Consider the following 27,967-nt stretch of genomic DNA (forward strand, 5'->3'; position numbering starts at 1 on the left):
CTCTGCCACTTTCAACATGCATCTTCCACCCAGATGCCAGCTTGTCCGCCCCTGCCATCAAAGTCACCAGACTGAGCTCTGGGAAAATCTTCATTAAATAGTGAACACATGACATATACTATCAACTCAGCTTGACCTTACAACGTAGATGCTATGGATTGAATGATGGTGTCCCTTCCAAAATATAATTAAATTAATTAATTAGTAATTCATTAAACTGTTGAAACTTAAGCCCCAATGCAACATTATTGGGAGGAGTGGCCCTTGGGAAGTGATTAAGTCATGAGGGCAAGGCTCTCATGACTGGGATTAGCACCCTTATAAAAGGGCTTGAGGTCAAAAGGAGTACTCTTGCACATCTGTCCCTTCTGCCATGTGAGGATATAGTGTACTTCCCTCTAGAGGATGCAGCAACAAAGCACCATCTTGGGATCAGAGAGGAGCCCTCAACAGACACCAGTCCTACTGGTGCCTTGATCTTGGACTTCTCAGCCTCCAGAACAGCGACAGATGTCTACAGTTTACAGATTACCAAGTCTGTGGTATTTTGCTACAGCAGCACAAATGGACTAAGATAACAGGTAACTAATCTAAGTTCCCAAACTAGTGGGCTTTTGACATGTCCTGGAAGTAGACAGAGAAAGCAGTAGCCAAGATCTTTTCTCATCTTTGCATAAGCAAATCATAACTGACAAATATTAGTATCTCAGAGCATTCAACAAAGTGAATGGCAGTAAGTAAATTGGTAAGTGATGAACACACAGAATCGAAGGGCTGACCTGGGTTTCGGATTTATCTGGGTTGTGGGGCATCCTATGGCCAAGCACTAAAACTCTTCCTTGAATAACTATCTCTAGAGTTTGAGCCATCGAGGCTTGTGGTGTCAAAGACAATTGATATACTTGGATCCATCAAATAACATATCAGCAATTCATGCCCCACTGATGGTAGGAAAGTGCTGCAATCATTTTATTCCAAAGAGAGCACCTAGATTTACACCAGATGTCAAGGCTAGATGTTGCTCTGCCACCAGAAAGCGTGCTGTGTGAGACATACAAAAAATTAAACACCTCGGGAAATACAGCTTTCTGGAAAACATAGATACCTCTTCCTTTTATTGTTACATTTTTCTAATGAATCTTTCACTGCAATGACTTATGCAGAGAAGTTATGTATCCTGGAATTATTCTACTCTTGGTAACTATTTTTAAAGCTTTATGCTTTATAAAGCTTTTTTATTTTCCTGATTCGCTTTAAAATCTGCAATATCCACCTTGAGGTTAACTTGAAACTCCATTTCACAGCTAATTCCAACTAAATGTCTTCTCCAGCGTCCTAGATGTCATCTAACCAGTTATAATGACACTGATTCAGCAGCATATTCAAAGAGACAGAGAATAATTGACATGATGCTGATGAAGTTTAAACTTCAGGGTCCCTGTTGCATGTACCCGCAGAGTGCCAAGAGTCCTTGGGAATCCATGTTATAGCTGGGAGGAGATATGAAGAGACATTTCTCTGTGAGCATTTGTGGCAAAGAAATCTCAAAAGAAAGGGTACCAAATCATTTAACTGAATCATTTTGAAATAAATACTCATCTTTGCATCTAATTTTTATTCATAATCTTTTGCTCTTTTTCTTAAAGAGGACCTCCCAAATTGAATGAGCTTCCAACTCCACTAAAACATCCTCCTGAGTCTGTGTGATACAAGGGAAGGCATGTAAAAGTATTTCTTAGTGTGTACTCTCCACCATGCAAGTTTTCAATCTATTTTAAAAAAAAAACCTCATCTTTAAAAATAAAAAATAAAGGTTGGGGATGGGGTAGTAAAAAGTTACTTTAAATGTACATATTTAAAATGCTGATTTCATGATGTATTTTACAATACCAAAATATAAAATGAAATAAACTCTGCAGAACTTCTGGCTCTTTGACATTTCTCCCTAGTGACTTAAAACTTTCAGATGAATGGGACATCTAGGTCTGAGAACTGTGTATTATTACTGCTCTCCACAATAGCAGGCCTATGTGGATTTTTCATGTTTAGACTAGCAAACATAAAAAGCAAACTTATCTCCCATGACTGATACGTTTGCCTTTAACAAAACAACCCCGGTCAAAAATTATTAGAAAACAGATCAGCAGCCCCACTGGACTCTGAAGCAATGTAATTAGGTAGTCCAACACTACATTTTGTCACAAAATTCTGACAACTTAATAACCCGATTGTCATCAGATAGACATTGAAAAATGATACTGGGTTTGCTCCAGCATTAAAATACCACCACTTCCCGGGTTTTTGTTGTTGTTGTTGTTCTGTAAAAATAAAAATAAAAAATCTATCAGTGATGCATCCCATTGGTCTGGATAGTGTTTCAATGAGTCTGGGCCACTTGAAGGATGGCAGAGGAAGTTTTGTTTTGACTTAAAGTTTAAGAAAGAATTCTTCTTAGGATCACCTGCTTCATGTTAATCATGAAATCCCTATGGGTTAAGAGGGGTAATTATAAAAGAGAATGCTAACAACAACACTAACTGGCATTTATTGAGTGTTTAGATTGTCCTAGAAACTGGGCTCCATTCTCTGTGTTATTGGACTCCCAATAACCTTTGGTGAGAGGTGCTACTGTTAACCTCATTTTCAGATGTGGAAAGGCGGCTTTTCAAGGCTAAAGAATCCACCTACACACCCAACAGATCTCACCTCATGTTCTTAACCTCTGCAATGTGTTGCTGGGAAGATGGTTAATTTGGTTTTGATGGGGTGGGATGGTGGGCATTGGGGGTAAGAGGTGTTCTTTTTGAGAAAACCATTACATATGTGGCCTCCCAGAAGATGGTAATCTAGTACATACTCTGGCCTGTAAGCCAAATTTTATGTATATTGTGACACTGAAAGAAAAAAAAAATTGTAATTATAGATTATTCACATAGTTAATGCAATTAAATAGAAAAAGGTAGAAACATTAAGATATAGCCTTAGGTTCAAAAATACTCTAGCCTCCATTTAATTAGTCAATTATAAAAAATTATCCACTAACCTATACAAGAATAAACCTCAGGGAGTACATTTCTAAGATGACCTTTGGAACCCTGATATCTGAAAATCTTACCATTTTATCTATCAGGATATAAATGAGTTATCTGGAGTAAATCACTGTCAAATTTGCACATACAAATGGTGTGGCTGAACTAGTCAGTAATAATTAAATGAAACCAATTTTTTCCCTAAACACATGAAAACACCCCAGACTACTTAGATTCTCAGTCGGCCATGCATGGCTATATTTGCAAGGCACTACAAAGTTTCCAAAGTAGTATTTTTCCACCCTGTGATTTCATTTGATATCCATGAGCCTATATCACCTTTTGCTTTTTGGTTTTTTTGAGATGGAGTTTCACTCTGTCACCCAGACTGGAGTGCAGTGGCGCAATCTTGGCTCACTGCAGCCTCCGCCTCCCAGTTCAAGCAATTATCCTGCCTCAGCCTCTCAAGTAGCTAGGACCACAGGCATGCACCACCACACCCAGCTAATTTTTGTATTTTTAGTAGAGACCGGGTTTCACCATGTTGGGCAGGATTGTCTTGATCTCCTGACCTTGTGATCCACTGGCCTCGGCCTCCCAAAGTGCTGAGACTATAGGCGTGAGCCACTGCATCTGATCAAGCCTACGTTATATCCTAAAATTAAACACAAAAAGATCATTCCGAATTTCACAAACAATGTTGAGCAAAATACGCCACACACAAAGGAGCCCATACTATATGATTCTACTTATTATTTAAAATTAGTTCAGGCACAGTGGCTCACATCTGTAATCCCAACACTTTGGTGGCTAAGGTGAGAGGATTGCTTGAGGGCAGGAGGGTTCAAGAACAGCCTGGGCAACATAATGAGACTCTGTCTCCTTTAAAAAAAAAAAAAAAAAAATTAGCCAGGTGTGATGGTGCATACCTGTAGCCCTAGCTACTGGCAGGCTAAGATGGGAGGATCTCCTTAGCCCAAAAAGTCAAGGCTGCTGTGAGCTATAATTGTGCCACTGCACTCCAGTCTTGGTGACAGAGTAAGACCTTATCTCAAAAAAAAAAAAACACCACACACACACACACACACAAAAAAAAAATCACACAGACACACAAATTTAAAAACATGATAAAGCCAATCTCAGGTGAGTCAAGATAGTGACAGCCTCAGTGGAAGCATAGTACTGAGTGGAAGATGGCATGAGAGGCTCATGTTCTTTCTACCTCTTCTTCTGGATGCTGGTTTCTTGGGCATAGTGGCTTTGGGAAAATTCATCAAGATGTACAACTTGGATTTACAAGTATACAAGTCCCATAGCATGTCATGCTTCTACAAAAGATCGACATAAAATAACCATTCTCTCCCTTTCCCAGTTTGCTAACTAGACCCAGAAGAAAAGATACACTGAGAAAGAGGGTTGGGCAGTCTGAAAACCCTGAGAAGTTTGACTTTAAAACTACTGAGCCACTGACAGTCTTGTTAGAACTTCCTAGCATGCCTTTCCCTCACAGCATCAATTTATATAGCAATTCACTATAATAATTCCTGTAATGAAAGAGTGAGGAAATTTGTAGTCAATCATAATTGTGCCCTGTAAATACCAGAAAATGTTTGCTGGGATGTAAGCCTCTGATGGCTGGCTCAGCAAGTGATTTAAAGTGGTGTGGTGAACTTTCATAATAACAGCTCATTAACAATTGCATTTAAAATGTAAATACTTGATATGTTTTTAGAAACACCCGTACTGATTAGGTTTATTTCACTTTACAGGAAGTCTGAAGATAATATGCTAAACAGAGTTTCCTTTTTTCCCTCTCAACGATGTATTAAATAATAGTAGGTTAGACTTAGTTTTGTTTTCAGTTTCCATACATGGGAAATGTGAAGACCTTGGGGGTTCCAACTCAGTTTCTATTCTCTAGTTTCATGTTTAGGAAGCACAGACTTGAAATGTATTTTGCGTGTCTTCCAAGACTAAATACTGAAGTTATGTTTGTATAGCTGTCTGAATAAAACTGATTCTACTTCAAAAATTAAGTTGATTCAGTCACAAAACAGTACCCAGCAAAGTATTAATTAATTTAATTGTCTTGCTCTTATTTAAAGCTTGACAAGAACTATGGAGCAGGGACCTTATCAGTGGTGTTAACAGCCATATATATACATTATATATATATATAATGTATATATATATATATGTGCCCGGCACCTAGCTGACTTATAGAAAGAGCATGGGAACTGCTTACTCAATGATTTACTTTAGCAGTCAACCTTGATGTGGAGTGGGGGACAGTTGATGATAGTTATCATTTTAGGATGGAGTTCCTTTAAATTATCAATCTAATGTTTTTATTATATACGCATTTCAAGTAAAGTTATCTCCATTATTTTTTTCTACTGAAAAATAAGGACAAGGAATTTAAATGTTTGGATTATTTTCCCTCACTCAAATACAAGGAAAGTAAACATTCTAAAGTTAAAGTAATATTTCTAGCTTGACAAATCACATATTGGGGACACAGAAGCCTAAATTATCTGAAGCCAATTAATTGTCCTTTGTCAATGGAAAGAAGAATTTGGCTCCAAAACTGGATAAAATCCCAACCAAGTAATGACCAATAATGGCAATAATAATAACATTAATTTTTTCCTGTCTCTTGATTATCAACAATCAAGAGACTATAGCAAATAAATATACAAAAATATACTGTGAAAACACCAATATTTGTACCTACAAGAAGGATGTAAAACTTTGTGCGGTAATACCCCTCCATTGTATTTAGGAAAAGACAATACAACAGATCTTTAAGAATGGGTGTTCCTTCTGGTATTTGAAGGAAGCACCCAAACAAATATACTGTGGAACTGGTGGGGGGAAAAAAAATCATCCAGAATCACAGACCTGAAGGCAGCCCAGAAGGTCACCTGGCCAGGCATGTGCAGATTCTCGACAAGTTTCATTTAATTCCAGCATCACCAGCTCTTCTTATATTCCCTGGGTTCCCACTCACGGCTCTGCCTAAAGACAGACCCAAAGACCAAAAAAATCTACCAACTAGTCCAAGTCATCCAATGCTAGCAAGGCCCAAAATCTCGCCTTATCAGGCCCACTTATAATTGCAGTAACTTGTCTCTTTCCTAGCCTAATTGCTATTCTCAGAGACAAATCTCTCTTTGTTTTGACAATTTTTCCTAACCGTTAGATAAATGGGTTCAGGAATCGATTCCAGTACTATTTTCACACATGAAATAAATATTCTATTCATTCTCTTACAGTTCTGTTCTGTAAGTGTACGGTTAGACGGATGTTACTATTCTTTCTGGCTACTGCAGATACCAAGTCTGGTTTATACACTCTAACCAGTATTAGTCCATGCCCACATAAGCATTTAATGAGAAAGGATCCTGGGGCTACATGCTTCATAGTTACGTGACACTGGATACTGTGAAAGGGGAATCACTTTCTCTGAAGTGTAACCATTAACTGAGAGAGAAAAGGCTGGTGTGGCATGAGTCATGGGTAACATGGATGAATCACAGTCCTGATGGGTAGGTGGCCATCTCTGAACAGGATTTCAGAGTTGCTCTCTCCACCTTCATCAACTACATTCTCCTTCTGGGAAACAAAACATTGTATTCCACAGTTAAAGTGTGAAATGCATACATAACCAGAAAAAATGGCACAATTGTTCCAAAAGTTCAGTTATTTACACATTCCTTTCATGATTTGTTTAGTATCTATGAGCCAACGTTCTATATTAATACATTTCTCTTTAAATCAACTCAATCCTGCCAGTCTAAATTAAGTTTTTGAAGGAGACAATTTTACAGCTCTACTGTAAATATCCAATGGCACTCGTATACATAGTGTATATAGCCAATATCACTTGCCATAAACAGAAGAAAACTGAAAAGATTTCATTTGGCTAACCAAAAATGTATTCATTCATATCGTGTACCACATGAAATACTGTAACAAATTGGTTTAAATTCATACTAGAGAGTAAAGGAATGATAGAATTCTCACCACCCCTCCATCCTGTCCTATTAATGAAATTAAAGGTTGAGGAACCACCAAAAGAGGTGGGCAGGGCATCGAGAACCTGAAGGAGTATGTATTCGGGATAGAGGGTACAGGCGGTGGGACTGGATATCATAAGCTATGAGAAGGAAGGGTACAAAAGAACAGACAGTGGCCTACTTCATGATTATTTATATCTGGGGCTGCCCCTGAATGTGTCATAGAGGAAGTCCTCTGTACTGTTTGATTTGAAGGTCCTTCTACTTCTATGCACCGTCTCTTTTAGACATCTACATCTGAGCTCACAAATTATCCATCACAAATAAATCACATGCTGTTAATAGGTCTCTTCATTGTGGCTGACAGTGCAGAACAAATGCCAGTCCCTGTGCTGAGATACAGGTTTCTAGAACACTAACTGGGATTCCCAATGCGGGGAGACGCCGTACCTGGAAGTAACTCCAAGGACTACTAGAACACGCTCCTGAATTCTGTTGCTTCTTGCCATACTTGTCACAAAGTGCCGTTATGTTCTAGTTCTCTCTGGATATCTTTCTCTCCAATCAGATTCCCAATTCTCTCATCATCTTTTTATTGTTCTTAACACCTAGCTCTCAGCAAAACAAATGCCCAGTTTATAGAAGAAGCAAGTAAGTGAATCCAAATGAATCAACCACAGGTAAATGAATGAATGAAAACAGATCACCTTTGCAGAAAGAAGCACTTGCATGTCTAAGGTATATCCCCAAATTATCTCAACCTCATCTGAAGTTACCAGGGAATACGATACAAACCCATCAGCATCCCACTGCCTTTTCAGAGAAATGACAGGTTCTCCCCTTGCCTGGTCAAAAGATTTGTCACATTCTCTCTCTCTTAAAGTGCCTCCTTGTTACAAGCTGTGCCATCTTGGTCAACTTACCTAACCTCTCTGAACATTGTTCCCTTACTTGCTAAATACTGGAAAACAATATCTGCACCATGAATTGTGATAAAGATTAAATGAGAGATTCAAGAAGAGTGACTAATTCTGCATTGCCTAGAGCGTATCAAAAGCCAAAAAGCCAGCTACATTTTTGGACCAGATCATGATGCCATGATAAATATCAGTGGAATAATGGTCCACAATGTCACACCACATGCTTTCATTCTGCTGTCCTCATAACTTCCCTGTTTGCCAGGATCAGGGTTTTTCATGTTTACAAAGAAAATGGAGCGGGTTAGCAGGTCTTAGTGGCATTAACGGGCAAAGCATCATGGGCAACTGTTGTTCATAAATGCACCTTATCAAATGTGTCCTGGGTTGATGATGACCACAATTCATTCCCATTTTTACTTACTTCTCAGTCTGAATCTCCTATACTTGTAAAACTAACAGAGCTTCCCTCATTTCTAAATCAGAAAGGTGAGCACCTGCAGCCACAGGAAGGGAAATCTGGGACCTGATGCCTATAATATTTTTCAGACAGAAAATATTCCCCTAGTGCCTCTACCCGGGAGATGGTAAACTACTCTGACATCTCAGCTGTTGCCCCTCCAAGCAGATTCACACACCTCTCGGCTAACGCCCCCTTTGGGCAGGCATCTACTCATGTTTACAGTTATTCATTATGACTGGCTATACACACACAGTGCCTTTGGTGTCAAATTGAATGGCCCCTTAGACCCCCAGTCCAAGACAGCCGGAAGATACAGACATACATTAAATAAGACACAGGCAGAAAAACTGCATTGCCTTCCTTGAGATAGAGACTGAAGGTAACTAAAGCTGACCAGCCAGCGAGTCCTCCAGAGCTCCAGTATGGGATGACTCACAGCAAGGAACACAGGATCAAAACTTTGAGGTGCTTCAGGGTCAGAAAGTTTTCCAGAACAGCTTCTGTGGATGTCTGTGAACAAACTGCCAGCAAGGAAAAAGATCAACTCTTTTGCAGGGGAATCGACTTGAACCAGAAGGGCCAGCATGCATTCTAAAAGTGCTAGGGCAAGTTCCCGACCCTCTGAGCTAGCGTACATCTATTGTGATTCCACGTACCTCTCCATAGAATAATCTGTCCAAGAACACACAAATGGAGAGGTGCCCTTCTCCGTCTGCGATCATCTAACTGTAGAGTCATTGGAGAAGGTGAGAGACAATGACCTCAAGAGGTGGACTCTAGACCTCAGAATCCACTCTAATGAACACCCTGTGTTTAAACAAGGGATTTTGCATTTCCTCAAAAGGCAGTTATACACAGTCACATAATTGGGAGTGAATCTAAGGACTCTAGAAAGAGTGGCACATTTTCCCATGGACACAGCTGTATTGAAAAACCAACCGGTGCCTCCAAGAGAAATGAGAAAACACAACTGGTGATTTCCAGCATGGCATCCAATCTTCATTTCTGTGATCCCTCAATTCTCAGTTAAGTATAAACAGACTTTTTTTCCTCCCTGAAGTAGGAAAGGGATTAAGTAGGCAGGACATTTTCTAAGTTCTGTGTGGCATATGTTCATAAGCTTTCCTTTTGTAGTGTTTATGGATTCATTCCGGGGTAGGGTTAAGCTGGAGCAAAGCAATTTGGCATGCTTGCAATTTGCTTTATCTGGAGAAGCAAGCACAGAATGCAGAGGCCACCTCGACCTGAACAGCAAAGAAGTTTCCCAGAACCCTGAGGGAGACACTGATTGTTTTCCTTACAGGGATGCTCAAGCTGAGCCATCATCCTTGCAAAAGAGTCAATGAGCTTCATTCAAATTATCCTCAGGAAAGCAGTGGCCAAGCAGACACAAATGATCATTATCATACGAACTTAATTTCTGACCAAATTCCATGATCACACTGCTCTTCCTGAAGTCAGTGAGGCAGTATCTATACTGCTACACAAACCTCAGGGTCAGCATTCCAATCCATCCCGGCCTAAGAATCCCATTCAGCAGCAGAGGTGCTTTTCAAAGCTGTACATCCACCTCGGTCCCCTCTATCCACACGACGGAACACAGTGCAGCAGGAGATGAGGATGCAGCAGGATCATTTTCAATGTTAACAATATAATGTTGAATGGAGAAAGCAGTATGTGCCATTTTCATTAAAAAAAAAAAAACATGCCTCCATAAAGAACTAACCGGGGAAAAAAACACCCGGAAATGTCACAGGGAGTCATCTCTGGGCAGTAGGATTCTAAGCAATTTCTGTTTTCTTCTCTTTTGCTGAACTGGTTTCCAAATATTCTAAAATGAAAATGCATTATTTTTATAACAGTAATGATTTAAATATATAGACTGTGATTCTCAGAATGCAGGAGTTAAAGAAAGAAAACAAAGACATAGACTGAACCCTACCAAAAAAAACATTTTTATCCACAAAACAAAGAAGCATTTCATTAAAACAATTAACCTGCACCACTAGGAAACAACTACATCATATTTCACACTCAATTTTGTTATTATCACCATCACTACTTCTCAAGTATCTGTTGTACACAATGCACTGTAGCGGGTATCGGTACTCAGCTAAATAAGCCAGGTAACTAAGTTATTTACATCACTGAGATTCTTGCAATGTTATTAAAGTTGGAGAACTTGAAAAGCAGCATTTATGAATAACAGGGGTGTTAATCCATCTGTCTGCCCTATACTCCACTTTCCCAGAGAGTCTCTCCCAATCCTGTCAAGTAAGATTAAGTAGAATTAAGATGGCAGCTAAGGTGGTAGACCTTGTGCCCTGAGCCACAGGTCACTCTGGCAAGGGTGGGCATGTGACCTACATTAAACCACTCAGATTCTTTCTCCCAGGAGGGAGGAATACAGAAATACAGTTAGTCTCTATCAGCCCCTTGAATGAGGCACAGGGAGTTGCATGGGTGGCCATAGCTGGCCAGATATGCAGAGAAGCCAGTCTGCACACAGAAGAGGTGAGAGGCTATAAGGCTTCTTAGACAGTCTACTGCTCTTTAGGATGGAGACGCTGAAAGACATAGTTGTCCATTTACCCATCCCACTCTGGTTAGTTTTTGAGGGTCAACCACTTCCTGGCCTAAGGCTTCAGAAGGCTCACCATCTAACCTTTTGTCAAATTAGTAAGCTATCCTGTGGCCTTCTAGCAAAAGCCTCACCTTTCATCGTTTTTGTCATTGCTTGTTTTGGACTGTTTCTTGAAAACAAATTATCTCTAAGACATAGTTGCAAGGTTCAGAACTGTGAACCCTCTTCCCCCGCTCATTACAAGCTGCATCCCTCCTCTTGTCCTTCTTTCAGATCTTAACTTAAATGTCATTAACTCGGAGAGCTGTCTCTGACCACTCTCAATGAGGAGGCCTGCTATGTTTCGCCTCTTGATGTTTCCTAAATAAGATCTACATAACTTTTAACTTTATTATATGCTTTATTTGTTCACTAGTTGCATATGCTTTATTTGTTCACTAGCTGCGATCTGTCTCCTTCCCTAGGGCATAAAATCATCTGACCAACCCATGTTTCTTGTACCTCACACAGCACATTCCTAGTGTATTACAGAAGATCAATAGTATTGAATGTATCAGTCAGTCATGTAGGTGAGTATATACTCATTCATTCAATATGCAAATAATTATTGAGCACTTAAAATCTGCAAGACATAGTCCTTTCTTGGTAAGGAACTAATGGTTCAAAAAAGAGATTAGGTGGACATGCAAAGACAAGAACATGGACAAAGCAGGCACAGCTGAGGGCCTGTCAAACAGAAATTTCCCTCTTCCACCTTACAGGTAAAGCCCTATGCTGGTTAATTTTATGTGTCAGCTCAATTGGGCCACGGGGTGCCCAGATTAAATATTATTTCTGGGTGTGTCTGTGAGGGGTTTCTGGGTGAGATTAGCATTTAAACAGAAGGCCATCATCCAGTCTGTTGAACAGAAGAAGAGGAGGAGAAAGGAGAAATCTGCCCTGTTTCTGCTTCACTGTGTGAGCTTGGATACATGATCTCACCCTCTCCTGCCCTCAGACTGGGATTATGCCATTGGCTCCCTTGGTTCTCAGGCCTTAGGACTTGGACTGAATTACACCACCAGCTCTCTTGGGTCTCCAGCTTCCAGATAGCACATCATGGAACTTCTCAGCTTCCAGAATCACATAAGTCAATCGAACAATAAGTAAATAAAGCAATAAATAACCTTTTGGTTCTGTCTCTGAAGAATCCTGCATAGTATAAGCCCCAATTTTATTAGAGTGGCCTCCCTCCGCAAAGCTATGTACCAGGGGAAGGCAAAATCATCCCAGAAAAGAGATAAAACCTGATTAATTTAAAACAGGGAAAGGGTAACAGATGCTCTGATATCCTTTTAGCCCCGAGGGCAGCTGGGCAGACCCAGGGCAGCCAGAGCCCCCACGCCCATGCCCTATACACACACATCAGCCACCCAAGCTGTGAGTAGCCTCTTCTGATTGCTTAACGTGCTGACCAAATTGTATTTTCTATGTGTGCCATAACAAGAACAAACTTGGGAAGCATCAGTCTAAGCCCCCAGGGGTGAGTCCCATTCCATGTGCCAGTGTCTGATTTAGGAAGGAGCATGAGGCTGTAATCAACCACATGGGACTTAAGGGGAAAACTGCCGGGGTGGCAGGGGGTGTAGTTTACAGGAAGTGTTCTTTGCTTTTGAAAAGGGACATGTAAGAATAGACATTTTATTTTGCCAGTGGATGTTGCCATGTCTGCCTGTGGCTCCCAAAAAGGAAGCAGCCATCTTAGAACCATGAAGGCAGCCAGTCTAAGAACAAAGTCAACACACTGAAGATGGCAGAGGAAACAGAGCAAGAAATAGACACTTTGGTAACACTGTTGAACCAATGAATTAACAAAACCTGGAATAGCACTCCTCCCAGGAGGTCTTAGTCCTTGAGATAATTTATTTTTCTTATTCTGATGGGTTTTACTTGGTGGGTTTTCAAATGTAAGTTGGTAGAGCAAGCCACAAAATAATTGACAGTGCTTAGCAATCTGTCAACAACTGAGTGCTCAAAATCCTCCCCCTGCTGCATAGTGACAACCATCAAAGGCACCCTGGTGGGTCCCCAGTTGCTTGACACTAGGGAAAAGTGTACTGCAGTTGGATTCCAGACATTTGGAGCCAGGATTCTATAATGCCTTCCCATCAATCATGACATCCATGGGGCTCAGCACGTAGACTTGCAGAGGGCAGGGAGCTTTTTTCTTTTAATTCCCCTATTGTTTGAACCATTTTGAGTTGACTTTTTGATTATTTGCAGCCAAAGGCATCTTCAGTAATAAATCTATCTTCACGTAATTAGCAGCAAATTTATGTGGCCTCCTTTGAGCAAAGACTCAGGAGAAAATGATGCAGAGATTTGTAATTCTACCCACATTCCCCAAAATCTTTAGATGATGGGTCTTCAGTGAATTCTCCCTACAAAAAAAAAGACAACTGAGATGCTAGAAAAAGGATTAATCGTGATCATCTGACACTTATCATGGGAGTCATAAAGTACCACGTGAATGGTGAGGCATCACCTCGTCTCACTGTTGAATTAGGAGGAGCATAATTTTAAAATATCAATTTGTCGTTTTTGTTGCCTCTCCTGTGTATACTGTTTCCTTCCTCGTGTCAAAAACTTCAAGATTTTGTCTTCTTCCCTTTGTCTTCGGGGCATGTTCAAAAAGCAAACAGTACGAAAAGGCAATCCCCAACCCCCTAAGTCCAGTCCCCATTAAAGATTTTTCTTTTTCAAAAAAGCCTAAATTCTTTGAAGGGAATGTGTTAGATACCAGCAGAAAGGTCCCAAATAAAGACAATTTGGGCTGGTTTTTTTTGCTCAAAAGCGGTGTTCTCTGATGTAGTGTAGTGGAAGCTGGCACCGTGCTTCCTGGCAGAACTCTAGAGAGGTGACAGGACTTTTGATAGGGATGGTGATGGGATACTGGGCAAATGAAGACTGGGGGTTTGAAGCCACAGTGAAGTCTAGCCTTCTTTGCACAGATGCAACGGGGCTACCCAGCACTGCATGGACAAGAAACCTCTCCTGGTGACCACTGTGGACTAGATTTCAGAGGGCCTTTTTAAAAATGTTTTGTGCTATAGCAGACCTGCAGTCTTTTGCTTCAATGACCCTAAGTGAGTAGACACTCCAAATACCACTTAGAACTTCCCAACATTTAGAGAAAAAAAAGTAACCAATTACACATGCATGCATGCATGCATGCTTACAATTCATGTAGTATTCAAAACAACTTTTCAGAATGAAATCTTTAAATCAGACTGCAAACACAATTTGCATTTTTAGGTGATTTGACACCTCATGAGCAACCAAAGGATTCGACAATACCACGCCAAGTTCCCACCGTAGGGGTGGAAAGGTGTGATACCTGTCCTCATCTCTCATAAGAGTCACAGCTAACACTCCTGTAACAAAAGACAGGTTAGCAAGAGAAAAGCCTCACAAGTGTATTTAATCAAAAAGTTGTATGTGATACAACAGAAACAAAGACCCAAAGACTCAAGGAAAACGGTTCTTATGCTTAGGTTCGACGAAGAATGCACTGCTGTGTCGAAACGTGGTAGAACAAAAGGGGTGTGAGCTACTGGAAACAGAAAGTAGATTGACAGTGGCAGCGGTGGTCGGCGGGACCAGCAAGGCCTGACTCTTCAGATTCTTCTTGGCCTCTCTGTGTAACATTCCTTCTCCCCAGTATGGAGCAGGGCCCCTGTGGAACAAGGATCTTCAAGGGAGAAAGGAGAAGGAAGAGTGATCTTTCTAGGTTTCATGGCTTGCTGTGTAAAAGAGAGGCTCTGGTTTCTATGACCCACCTTAGGGAAGAGGAATTCTGGTTTCTATGACTTGCTTAAGGGCAGGAAAAGAAGCAGAGACAGGATGAAGGGAGACTCAGAAAGAGCTTGGTTTCGCACGCTTTCCAATATATTTCCTTCAGTTCAAAGTACTCAGCATGCTAAGGTGCCATATTTTGGAGGCTCGGGTTCTAAGCCCCAACACCACTAGCTATTTAATATATTCCTTCCTGCAAACCCTGCCACCTTAAACAAAGGAAACCTAACTGTACAACAGATTGTTTCTTAGCTAATGAGCATTATTAAGTATTTTCAAAACATTCCGATAAAAGGCAATATCAAACTGCTATCATTTTAACACTTTCCAAATAATGCCACACTCATTTATGAGAAATTGCTGTATTTCTCTCAATGTTCTGGGCACTAATGAAGACTGAATATAAATAAAAGAATTGCCTTCTATGTATCGCACTTTAAAGAGTTGAGATTCCCATTCCCAAATAATACATAAGCATTTTCAAGTCACACATGGGATATAAAGTGAAAATGTTCCTGAAGGAAATATCCTCTAATAATACTTAGCTACTTCAGAGGGTGATGGGAAGTTCTATTAACATCAAGGGAACACTTTTAGATCTTCAAATAAAAGCACTATACAAATGCAAAGTATTATTATTATAATTCTGAAGTAATTTCACACCTAGGGATGAGAAAACCCCAGGCCAAATTTTACTGCTTCTCTCATGACTGATAAACAAGAAATGCCGTAAGCATGGGGCGAGGGTGGTGGATGGCGGGGGATGATAGTGGGGGAAGTGGAAATCAAACAGAACAAAGACTTCAAAGTTTCTCTTTCACTAGGACTTTGTACTTCCACAGACGTCATTTTAGTGAACTCTCAGGGAAAAAAAGAAAAAAAAAAGGTCCCTTAAAGGTCAGAGTTAAGTACAGGGACAAAGTTCTCATCACTTTTGTACCAGATAAAGCAACAACCAGCTGAGGTGGAAAAAATAACTTCGTCTACTTCTATGGGGCACAATTTTTCCCACAGTATTTGCCAAACTTAAAAATGGCCAGATAAATTATTACCTGAATCACCCACTAGTGTGATGATCTCACCTATGAGATCAAAAGGCAGCTGCTTTAACAGACACCAGGATTTCAACTCAGTTACTGAGAGCACTGAGCAAGACGGTCATGTGTTACTGCTGATGGTAGTGGTGGTGATGATGATGACGATGAGAATGATGTTGTGATCATAACTCTGATGATGGCAATTACAGTAATGATAGGATATGGAACAGAAGTTCTCAAACCTGCTGATCAATGGAATCACCCCTAGAGCTATTCACAATACAGATTCTTGGTTCCCCGTCTTACCCCACTGATTTTGAATCTCTGAAGGTAGAACCCAGGAATTTTTTGTAAAGTAGCCATTAGGATAACTGAAGTGACAGTATCTGTAAGTAATATAATGATTAAGAATTCGGGCTCTGTGAACAGACTGGCTGGTGTCTTCTCACAGTTCTAACACTTATTAGCTATGTGACCTTGGAAAAAATACTTAGCCTTAAGTCTCAATTTCTACAATTATAAAATGGAAATACTAATATGACCCACCTGTAAAATTGAGATGCTGTTACTATCTACCTTATAAGGTAGATGCCTAAAGTAGGTGAATTTTTTTCAAAGCATATATTAATTCCAAGAAAGACAAAAAAAATTATGTTAAAGAAAACATAACCAATACCATTTGGCTTAGCAGTAAAAAAAAAATTACATAATCATGATAATTTAAGTATTACCTCTCGATTTAAACAAAAAATGTAATCGAACTATGTCAGGAGGCTATGGGGACCAGAAGTGGTAAGAGCGGAAAGTATCAGAGAGCTACTGCTAAAATTGATAAATTAGGGAAAAAAGAATGTAAGTATATTATTTAGAAAAAGAGAAGTAAACACCAGAAATATCCGAGTTGAAAGTTTCCAATTCTGGGGAAGCCATCCAGAGAGAGGTAGAAAGAAGGCATAGATGCTGCAGTTTTTAAATATTTGCTTTTTAATGCTGTTTTACTTAAACAATGTAGATACATTGCTTTGATAAAGATAAAATGTAAAAGATAACTCATACATAAGTACAATATGATATTTCTTTATATACTAGGGTTAATATAAAGCTTTTCAATTTACCAAAACTTGCTTTAAAAAAAAAATTGATGTAATACCTCCAACTATGCCACCAAAATGCCCATTTCTTAAAAGTGTACGATAATGACTTACTTTTTCCCTGGCACACTGTAAATCCTAAAAAGATATTTGCTGAATTGAGCTGAGGATGGTGGAAAAATATATAAATAAAGAAGTTCCTTTGTACAATAAAGGTTGCAGCAGGAAGGGGATGACATCTTCACCTGGGGTGAAGGCAGAGTTAAGGGAAGACCACTAAGGGATGGTCTAGCGTCCTGGAGTTCATAAAAAATCCATTAACACTCCAGACTCAAAGGGGCAAAGGGAAGGAGCAGTTACCAGATAGTGGAAAGAGCTGTAGCTGCAGAAGAGAGGTCCCCAACAGGAACTGTGGCCTTCCTGAAAGGGATACAGCCATTACCAACCCACAGTGCTGCAGGGAAGAAAGGAGGAAAGAATATTGCAACCTCGTGTTCCCAGATCTTCGTCCAGTTCCTTCCCGTGGCTAATCGAACAAAAAGCCAGCAAACAAGGGAGCCCAGGGAATGCCTGCAGTAGAAGTTAAGCCCTTGGTGCAGAGCCGTTTAGAAGAGAGAGGAGCTGGAAGCACAAATGAATACGCAGCACAAGCACTATACAGGGTTGTTGTTGTTGTTGTTTAATTTGTCTCCTTTTCATACTCAGCCTTCTAAAACAAGCCCCTCAAATTTTCATCTGTTTAAGAACTATTCATGGCAATTAGCTGGGCATAGTGGCGCGTGCCTGTAATCCCAGTTACTCAGGAGGCTGAGGCAGGAGAATTGCCTGAACCCAGGAGGCGGAGGTTGCGGTGAGCCGAGATCGCGCCATTGCACTCCAGCCTGGGTAACAAGAGTGAAACTCCGTCTCAAAAAAAAAAAAAAAAAGAACTATTCATGGCATGATGATAGCAATACCCTGATGTTATGCATTTGTTAAAATTTACTAAGAACTTTCAAATATATTGTGTTTATGTGATCCTCAAAGCAGCCGTGTACAATAGATAGGGCAAAAGTTACCCTCATTTTATAGGTGAGGAACCTGAGATCTTAATGAAAGTTAGGAATCTGGCACAGAGTCACAAAGCTAGCAAGTGGCAGAGCCAAAACTAGTAGGAATGTTTCCTAATAACCCTGCTGAGGCTGTTCTCACCACTTCTCACCATATCATACTGTTGGACTATTTATTCACAGTAGGATTGCAAAATTGGTCCCTGCAAAAAAAAGTTGGGGAGGCATTAACTAGTTTTGTTCTAGGCACTGCACAGAGCATAGAAGTAGTCAACCAACAAGACACAAGGGGAAACAGAGAAAACTTGCCCATTCCATTCTCAGAAAACCACAAGCAATGCCAGAAATGGAAGTAATTGAGTTTTCAATCACTTTTTTACACATCACTGAAAAAGAAGGTGTTCAGTCGGATAAGACCAGTGTTCAAAGGAGAAATAAAAATTCAGGGAAATGTAAAAAATATTTAAAGAGTACACCTGTTATGTTTGGGGTTGCTGGGGTAAACAGAAGAAAATCGCAGTCCCTTCACAATCCCCATGACACAAAGAGACCAGGGCCCCAGAAATTGGGAGGGATGACTTCTCTGCTTCTCTTCTCATTTCCAGCCCTACCCCCACATACATACACATTCTTTGAGAGCCAAGAGAAGCAGCCAAGAGTGACTTCTCTGTACCAAACACAGGAGTACTGGGAAGTTCCGCAAAATAACCCATTTCTGAGAGTCTAATAAAGAACTCTGTACTTTCTGCAACCTACTGCAAAACACTGAGCTACTTCCACATGATGAAAGAAAGTAGGGAGTGACATTTTAATTGTTAACCTCCAAACACACCATATTTATTCCAAATCTAGCTCACTAATGAATAGACTATACTATCAGTTAAGGTTCTGCGGTTGCAAGTGGCAGAAACCAATTGGCTAATTTAAGAATTATCAGTGGGATACTGGAGTCTCAGCAAATCCATGGCAGAATAGAAAATAAGGTTTGGAGGCCATGACTAGCTAAGACAGACATGGTCTCATAGTACATACTGGCAGATCAGAATGAGGGAGAATCTTTTACCTAGAGAATCAAATTCAGAAAAAACAGCATTTACTTAGCCAAGCTTGGGTCATACACCTATCCATAGGCTGGGTGCAGGCCCCTGGATATAGTTCCACTAGCCTAATTACCTCAAAAAGAAATAAAGGTGCTGTTAGGAAGGAAAAACAGATACAGGACAGAAAAAAAAGTTGGGGGGAAGGGTTCCCTCTATACTTACCAAGGCTTTCCTTAAAAATTCTTGAAGAAGCTAACTAGCAGTCGATTGCTAATTTCTTAAGACTATTAGTTAGTTAATTGATGACAACCAAAGAAGGTACTTTTCCTGATTCCTAAAAAAATTCAGCCTAACAACGTTTCACTTCCAGAGGCCTCACTTCCTCTATTACCTGAAAGTTACCTTTTCACTTGATTCCCAAGACCAAATAGAATTTTCCTTTCTTTGGTAACAACGTGTTTATTTTAGAAATATTATCCTGAAACTTCTAAAAGGAATAGACTTCTAAAAATATATAATGAATAAAGCCATAAGGATGCTGCTGGGCTGATGATGATGATGATGATGATGATGATGATGATGCTATTAACAAAAGCAGCAGCAGCTTCCATCTACTGAGCACTTATCATTGGCCAGGACTTCTTCTAAGCCCTTGACACATCATACTTCATTTAATCGCCACAACTATATGAAGCCAAAGAGTATTATCCCCACTTCAAAGATCAGGAAACTGAGACTCTAAGAGGGTGAATAAGTTGTCCACAGTCCAATAGCTAGTAAAAGCCAAATCATAACGAAACCTGTGTCTGATTCCAAAGTACCAATTCAACAAAAGATCTTCATTGAGAGTAGAGAAAATGGACTGTTCCTGTGTGAAAACATCCCCCAAGAGGAATGGAAGCACCATAGCTGTGCCAAAAGATTACAAAGTTGTCAAGACGGCTACATCACCACTAACAATTATTTCTGAGCATTTATTTCTAAAAGCTATCAAGTATTTCTTTATTCCAAGGTGTGGCTCAACAGTTCAGAGACATATAGTTACACAGCTGAAAATAAGAATTATCTACTGCTTAAGATAGTATTTTTTTCACTGATGCTCAACCATTACAGCAAAATTCCAAGCCAACCAGTTTTCACGCACCAGAGTATAGTCACCCCAAAGCAAATCCTAAGAAAAGGGATTTTTTTTATAACTCGTATTTTGATTATCTAAAAGGGGTTTTCTCTGATACCCCTATAAAATTCTCCACCCTCAAAATAAACATGAAAAATTCAGCCCAGAAGTAAATTTGTCATGAAGTTAGGAAGAACTTAAAGCATAAGGTAAATCAAAACGGCTTTTCAACTTTAACTAAAGTGGTCACAGTTATGATTGCTGTAATAAAAACGACAGAAAAAACCCTAAAAGTGTCAAAAATGTAATTTATGATGAAAACAAATGTGAAATTATAGCATATTTCACCCTGGCCACCAAAGACTCTTGATGAAACTGCAGCCCTATAATTGCCCAGAATGAATTCTTTAAATTAAAATACTTCATGCAGAACAGAAATTAAACAATGAATCAAAGAACAATGCTGTACAGAGGTATGCTTATAAATATACCTAGCAAAGAGGAAACAATTACATTTTTCCATGTAAAAACCAACTTGATTGTAATGTTTCACAAGAGGCCAAGTAGGTACTTTTCCCATTGCTTCAAGCTTGGAAGTTCATTTCCTGTAATTCATTTAGGGCTCAGAGTGACTGGGTGGAATGAAATTAGCTACACCAAATTCAGCGGCTCTTTTCTTTCTACAGAACTAGCTCTTCCATGCAACTGCACAACTGACTTTTGCGATAAATTTCATCCAACCCAATTGAAATGCCACTCTGCATTTTATTTTAAATGCTTTATTTGGCCAGCGAGTTTTATTTAACTATTGGCCAGAAGTGGTACAAGTGCATTCTTTCTCCATCTAGCATTAATCTTAGTAAATTTAGCTCCACTGGAATGTCTTAACTGCTGAGAAGAAAGCAAAAGTCAGCAAGCACACAACTGCATTTGTCTACCCTCAACACATCATTTTATTTCCTCCTGCTCTCTGCTAACTATTGCTCAGCACTTTTGCCAAAGAGGGAGGACAAGCAGGTGGTTAAGGAAGTTGTCCTGTCAGCTATATCTTTAATCCAAGTGTTTAAATCTCTGAATAAAAGAAAAATCAATGTTGTAAAGGCAATGTTTGTCAAGGCCATGTAATAAATACACTTACCTTTACAGACTGTTCTCAATGGATTTCTCTTCTTTGCTGCGCTTCAAAGCTACAAAGAGACAAAAATGAAAGACAGAGTTGTCTGTGAGTAAAACACCAAACGTTTTTCTCTCCATGTCTCTAAATAGAATTTCTATAAGCCATGGTATGTGGTGCTAGCCAAATAAACCATTGATAAAACTTGGACCTCAAACCTCCCGCACAAGAGGCCAAAAAAAGACATTTAGAAACTAAAAATGGTTTACACATCTACCCAGCATTGAAGCACACAAATCCGGCCAAATCTACAGTCAAATCTTTTGGGGTGTGAACTCCTCAACAGAATAAGAACAGCTTATAAAGTAGAGATGAAAATCAAACTAAATGTGAGTGTGAGGCACTCAATCTGACTAAGCATTTTATTTTCTTATTTCTTCTCGTCTTCTTTCTTGCATGTTCTATTTCCACTTCTCTGAAAAAGTCTCACTTACCGGTGCCTATTCCATTAATATGAGGTACATGTTTCTTATAATATAGACCTCCCACTTGCTCCATAAATGTATGTGTGCATGCTTACAGGGACAATCACCCATTCTGTATATAGACTGCAGCCTTCTCTCAGTGAAAACTCAGGAAACAGAGGAAGCCACAGCTTGACATTTCAAATCAAGTCTTGTTAACTTCAGTTCTCTGTAATCAAAACATAAATACTATGCACTGACCACACACAAGTCAATGTGACAAAAGATCTGCAAAAGCAACAGTAGTAACTTGTGGTTTCTTGGAGCTGGTTCTTTCATAGTCCAACCTTACTCATAAGGTGCCTCTACAGTCACTATACTGGGAATATGTCTCTTTCATTTTTGGCTAGGTCCCAACATCTGAAAGGTGCAGTTGTTGGGGATAGACAACTATACCATAGTTGGCGTAGTTGGTTCTTTTTTTTCCTCCAATGTCTTAAGGGATTGTTTTAGCTCTTACTTGATTGTTTACCTCCACATCCCTCTATTCCACCAAAGAACCCTATTACCACTGATGCATGACCACCGACAAACAGGTCAGACTTGTGGGCTAAGATGTAAGTCCTAGACTATTAATGCCGGAGGGAAGTCCCTTCTATGGGACAGCATCAGAAATTTCTCCTTCCCCCTGAGCTACACAGATTGCAAATGAGTTTAGAAGCAGCATAATTTGGGGAATACTAGATAAAACAGTGTAATATTGCATTTGTGAAATCTAAGAGATTAATAGATAACATGGAGACTGAGCTGAATCCCTTTCCACTTCAAACACAGAAATGCTAAACAAAATATAATGACTTAAAATACATATCTGTGTGTATTTGTATGTATGTATATACATATGTGCATATATATATAAACACAGGTACACATACATACATACATATGTGTGTGTATATATATACCTACATACACACACACACACACACACACACACACATATATATATATACATACACACAAACACATACAAATATATAGCCAAGCTCAAAAGAAAGAGAAAAAGTCAATATGAAAATATAATGGATATAGAGTTTCTAGAATGAAAGACATGAGTCCTCTTGAAAAGATACACCAATATTTCAGAAAGATGAATAAAAGCAAATGCATATTTTGATACATCACAATGAAACCATAGAACACCAGAGACAAAAAGAAAGTCTTAAGGTCAACCAGAGAGAGGGAAAAAAAGAGACTTCTGGCAAAAGAACATGTCATCAGCAAAAATTAAAGCAAAACAACAGTCCCAGATTACATGACTTACACATGTAATCCCAGCACCTTGGGAGGCTGAGGCAGGCAGACCACCTGAGGTCAGGAGTTCGAGACCAGCCTGGCCAACATGGCAAAACCCTGTCTCTATTACTAATAATACAAAAATTAGCCAGACATGGTGGCACACATCTGCAATCCCAGCTACTCAGGAGGCTGACGCAGGAGAATTCTCTGTCTATGTAGCCAAAGAGACCCTTGCACACATAATCACAGAGATCTGTGGAATGTTTACAGCAGTTTTGCCAAAATAGCAAAAAATACAGAAAACAACCCAAACATCCATCAGCAACACGATAAACACAGTTTTTACATATTCTTACAATCGAATATTATATAACTTCGTGAAATCATTGAAACAGTTATCCATGTCAACACAGATACCTCTCAAAATATGATGTAAAACAAAAGAAACAAGTCATAGAAAGGTATACATATAATTCTATTTGCACAGCATTTAAAAAGGCAAAATTAAATACTGCATTGTTTTAGAATATAAAGTGTGTTACAAAACAAAATAAAGAAAGGGAAGACATTTATACAGAATTCAGGCTATCTTTATCTTGAGAGTGGAAGAGGAGATGTAATCTGTGAGAGGGAGGGGATTCTGGAATATGGTAATGCTCTGTTTTTTGGTCTAGAAAGAGGTATCTAAATTCTAAATGATCAGTCTACTATTTCTCTTTTTTTTTTTTTTTTTTTTTTGAGACAGAGTCTTGCTCTGTCACCCAGCATAGAGTGCAGTGGCATGATCTGAGCTCACTGCAATCTCTGCCTCCCAGGTTCAAATGATTCCCCTGCCTCAGCATCCCAAGTAGCTAGGACTACAGGCGTGTACCACCACACCCGGCTTATTCTTTTGTTTTTTAATAGAGATGGGGTTTCAACATGTTCGCCAGGATGGTCTGGATCTCCTGACCTCGGGATCTGCCCTCCTCAGCCTCCCAAAGTGCTGGGATTATAGGCATGAGCCACCACGCCTGGCCTATTATTTTCTTTACACTGTATATGTATGCTTGCACAAATTATCTTGCATATATGTGCTATTTCACAATTTTAAAACATATAAGAGTAATCACCAAAAGAATAGAAATTTCCAAATCAATAAAAGAAACAACATGGATTAAAGAAAACACAATCGATTCTCCATGCAACACTGAAATGGAAGGGAGAAAGAACAAAAAACAAAACACACAAAAACACGCTGAATAGAAAATACAAAAGAAAATATTTTAACAGTGCAAATGTGTCAGGAATCAGGGTAAATACATGTTAAAATTTTATCAAAACAGATGTTTTCAAATCTTGCTATGTGTTGTTTATAAGAAACAAATTTCAACATAAGTTTTGAAGAAAAAAAGTGTGGATAAGTACACACCAAGGAAATAGGAACCAAAAGAAAGCTGATGGAAACAAGTTATTGTTAGGCAAGACTGAAGTTAGCAATAATACGAGAAAAAGTATTTATATAAGTTATTTATTGCCATATAACAAATTATCTGGAAGTTAGATACGTAAATATAAAAGTAATAATTTATTATCTCTCATGGTTTCTACGGATCAGGAATTCTGGCAGGGTTCAGCAGGATGGCTTTTCTGTATACTACAAAACCTGAGGCTTCAGCTAGGAGACTTGAAAGGGGCTAGAATCATCTGAAGGCTCACGACCTCATATATCTGCCAGTTGTTGCTCTGGTTTAGCTGAGACCACAGCTAGGATTACCAGCTGCAATACGTCCATGTGGCCTCTCCATGTGACTTGAGTCTCCTCATAACATGGCGGCTGGGTTCCAAAAACTAGTTCTGAGAGAGAGCCAAACAGAAGCTGTATTTTTTATGACCTAGGCTCAGAAATCACGTAACAGCATTTACACTGTACTCCACTGGTCAGGGCAGTCATAAACCCCCACCCAGACTAAAAGAAAGAGAATAACAGCCCTGTCCCTGTCAATTAGGGAGTGTCAGTTACACTGTAAGAAAAGCACAGGACTGGATAAATGTGCTGGTGTCACCACCTTTGGAAAATGCAATCTGCCACAACATTCTTTACAAGCACACATGAAACATAAGCAAAAACTCCACATATATTAGGCCTGTAATAGTAATAGTCTCAGTGAATATCAAACAACAGATATCAAAGGTTTCTTATTGTAATACATGAAAGTTGGAAAACAATCATTAAATAAGATTTTTTAAATATGTTTGAAAAATATAATTTTATGACAGTTTCCCTTTCTGAGTTGGTATTAGACCTTAACTAAATCCCACTGGATGAAGATCCACATCTGGAGTCAAAAAGAGATCACTAGTTTGATTGTTGATATGTTGAATTCAAAGTCGCTTAGAGACATGTAAAGGTAAGGAGTTGGATAGATGGGTCTGTAGCTAAGAGGGGAAGCCTGAGAGTGGTAAGTTATCTGTAAGTAGGAAGTAACTGCAGTTGTGGATATGGATGTGACTGTCCAGGGAGTCAGTAAGTAGAAAGAAAAGGGCCTAGGACTGATCCCTGAGCAAGTTCAACATCTAACAGTTACGTTGATGAGGATAAATCCTACATAAGAGACAGAACAGTTGCCAGAGAAGTAAAACAAAATACTCAAGTTTCCCAGAAAGGTCAAGTGATATAAATACTAAAAGAAAAAATACAGTAATGAAGGTCATCAAGGAACTCAGTAGGAATTGTTTTGTGGACTGATGGAGACAATTCAGTCTGGAGTTGGTTAAGGCAGAAGCGGAAGTCATTAAACAAAGACAATGAGTAAAGACAATCCTGGATACATTTGGCTGTGAATGGGGAGGAAAGAGCTGCAACTAAAGGACAAAGGGCTGGAAGAGGGTTTGTTTGTATAGTTTTTAAACAGAAAAAACGCTGAGCATGTATCAAGGTGATAAGAAGATCCATTCAAGATGCCGAGTGACTGTAGAAGAGAAAGGATAATCAGTACTGAAGGTTCCTAAGAAGGTGGAAAGGGACAGGTGGTAGGACTGGTTTTAAACAGAGTTTTGGTCTCACCATAATCATATAGTATCTAGTGATAGGAACCCATACTATTGTCTTAACTTACTACTTTCTCATGTGTTTATGTTTTCTCACCCTAATTAGAACCTAAGCTCTTTAAAACTTAGGACATTTATTGTTCAAACCAACCCCACCTTACCCACGCACTGGAAGCCCCAGATTCTATCCCAGCACCCAACAGTCATTCAGTAAACACAGTCATGTGTCACTTAGTAATGGGAGGATAGTCTGAGAAATGCACCCACAGGCAATTTTGTATTTGTGCAAACATCACTGCGTGTACTTACACAAACCTAGAAAGTGTAACCTACCATACACTTATCCTATAAGGCATAGCTTATTGTTCCTAAGTTACAGACCCATAAAGCATGTTACTGTCCTAAATGCTGTAAGCACTGTAACACAATGGTAAGTATTTTTGTATCTAAACATAGAAAAGGTATGGTAAAAATACAGTATTATAAAATTATGGAACCACAGTCCTATACGCAGTCGATCATTGACTGAAATGGCATCATGTGGCACACAAGCACACTGGTTGAATAACCTAACACAAGCAAAGTCTGTCATCTTTGTGTACATCTTTGTGTAAATCTAAAAATGTGTGTGTATATGTTTGTGTGTGTCCTAGCTATCCAAAACAGGAGCAAGTCAGAACCCAAAAACTCTCGTTCCAGAATATATATCTCTAGACAATAGTCAAGAAGAGCCACTCAAATTAGCCCTCTCTTTCCTGTATTTTCCTTGACCTAAAAATCCAAGGATCTAAGCTACAGGCCATGAAAACATTTTCACCTACAGTTACAATGTTATACCACTTCCCACTCTCTCCATGCCTGATCTGTCCATATTTTGTTCTAGAGTAGACAATCTCTGAATCCTTCATTTGACCTCCTACAAGACATAAATTAAATTTAAATGAATCCAAATAGGTTTGAGCTCCAGTTCTCCTAAAATAAATAAACACAGAAGTAGAGCAGTACAGGCCAATAACACACTGATTCATCTTGCTGGTTTTTCAGAGGACAGCCCTCTAGAAAAATCTTTACAAACCTCAAGCCTCTCAATCTGTGAGCCAACCCCACCTCCCTTAAAAATAGATCTGAATTTGGCCAGGTGCGGTGGCTCATGCCTGTAATCCCAGCACTTTGGGAGGCTGAGGCAGGCAGATCATGAGGTCAGGAGATCGAGACCATCCTGGTCAACATGGTAAAACCCAGTCTCTACTAAAAATACAAAAAAATTAGCCGGGCATGGTGGCACACACCTGTAGTCCCAGCTACTTGGAAGGCTGAGGCAGGAGAACTGTTTGAACCCAGGAGGCAGAGATTGCAGTGAGCCAAGATCATGCCACTGCCGTATAGTGGGGGTGACAATGTCAGACTCTGTCTCAAAAAAAAAAAAAAGTAGATCTCAATTTAAACAAATATCTTTCCCAAATATAGAAACCTGCTTTGATGGTGATTCATTTTATCCCAAAGACACCATTCTCTGGGTACCATCCAACTGCACCATTCTTAAGGCAACATTGCCTGGAACTGAGGGATTTGCCTCTTGCTGCATTCTGCAGCCCTCACCTGACTCGACTGCCACGTTAAGGGATTGGTTATTGACCTTTAAGTCTTTAACAATTATTTACATACCTAGGAAAGAGTCTGTGCATTCAGGTACGAGAATAAAGACACTGAATAAATTCAGCCCTCGTTTTCATTTTTATGCTACATTCAGTGAGCTGTTACTGCAGACAAATTATTGCAACATCCTTTCAAATGATAGCCAATTTTCAACTAGGAGAAGATTCTTAAACCCCTTTCTAAAACCTTTTCCTGCATATCAGTGAAAACCAGGCAGTTGGAAA

General features: G+C 39.4%; 1 protein-coding gene across 6 annotated transcripts in view; it reads right to left on the bottom strand.

Annotated features, from left to right (window-relative positions):
• Positions 1–27,967, bottom strand: part of FHIT (fragile histidine triad diadenosine triphosphatase) — a 1,474,674-nt gene that overhangs the window by 1,415,657 nt on the left and 31,050 nt on the right. For all 6 annotated transcript variants that reach the window (XM_010330934.3, XM_074404465.1, XM_074404469.1 and 3 more), the window contains one exon: positions 21,319–21,367. The gene's annotated coding sequence lies outside the window, so the exon portion shown is untranslated. The remainder of the gene's footprint in view (positions 1–21,318; positions 21,368–27,967) is intronic.

The sequence above is a fragment of the Saimiri boliviensis genome, chromosome 8 (assembly GCF_048565385.1).
Source record: "Saimiri boliviensis isolate mSaiBol1 chromosome 8, mSaiBol1.pri, whole genome shotgun sequence".
Classification (NCBI taxonomy): Eukaryota; Metazoa; Chordata; class Mammalia; order Primates; family Cebidae; genus Saimiri; species Saimiri boliviensis.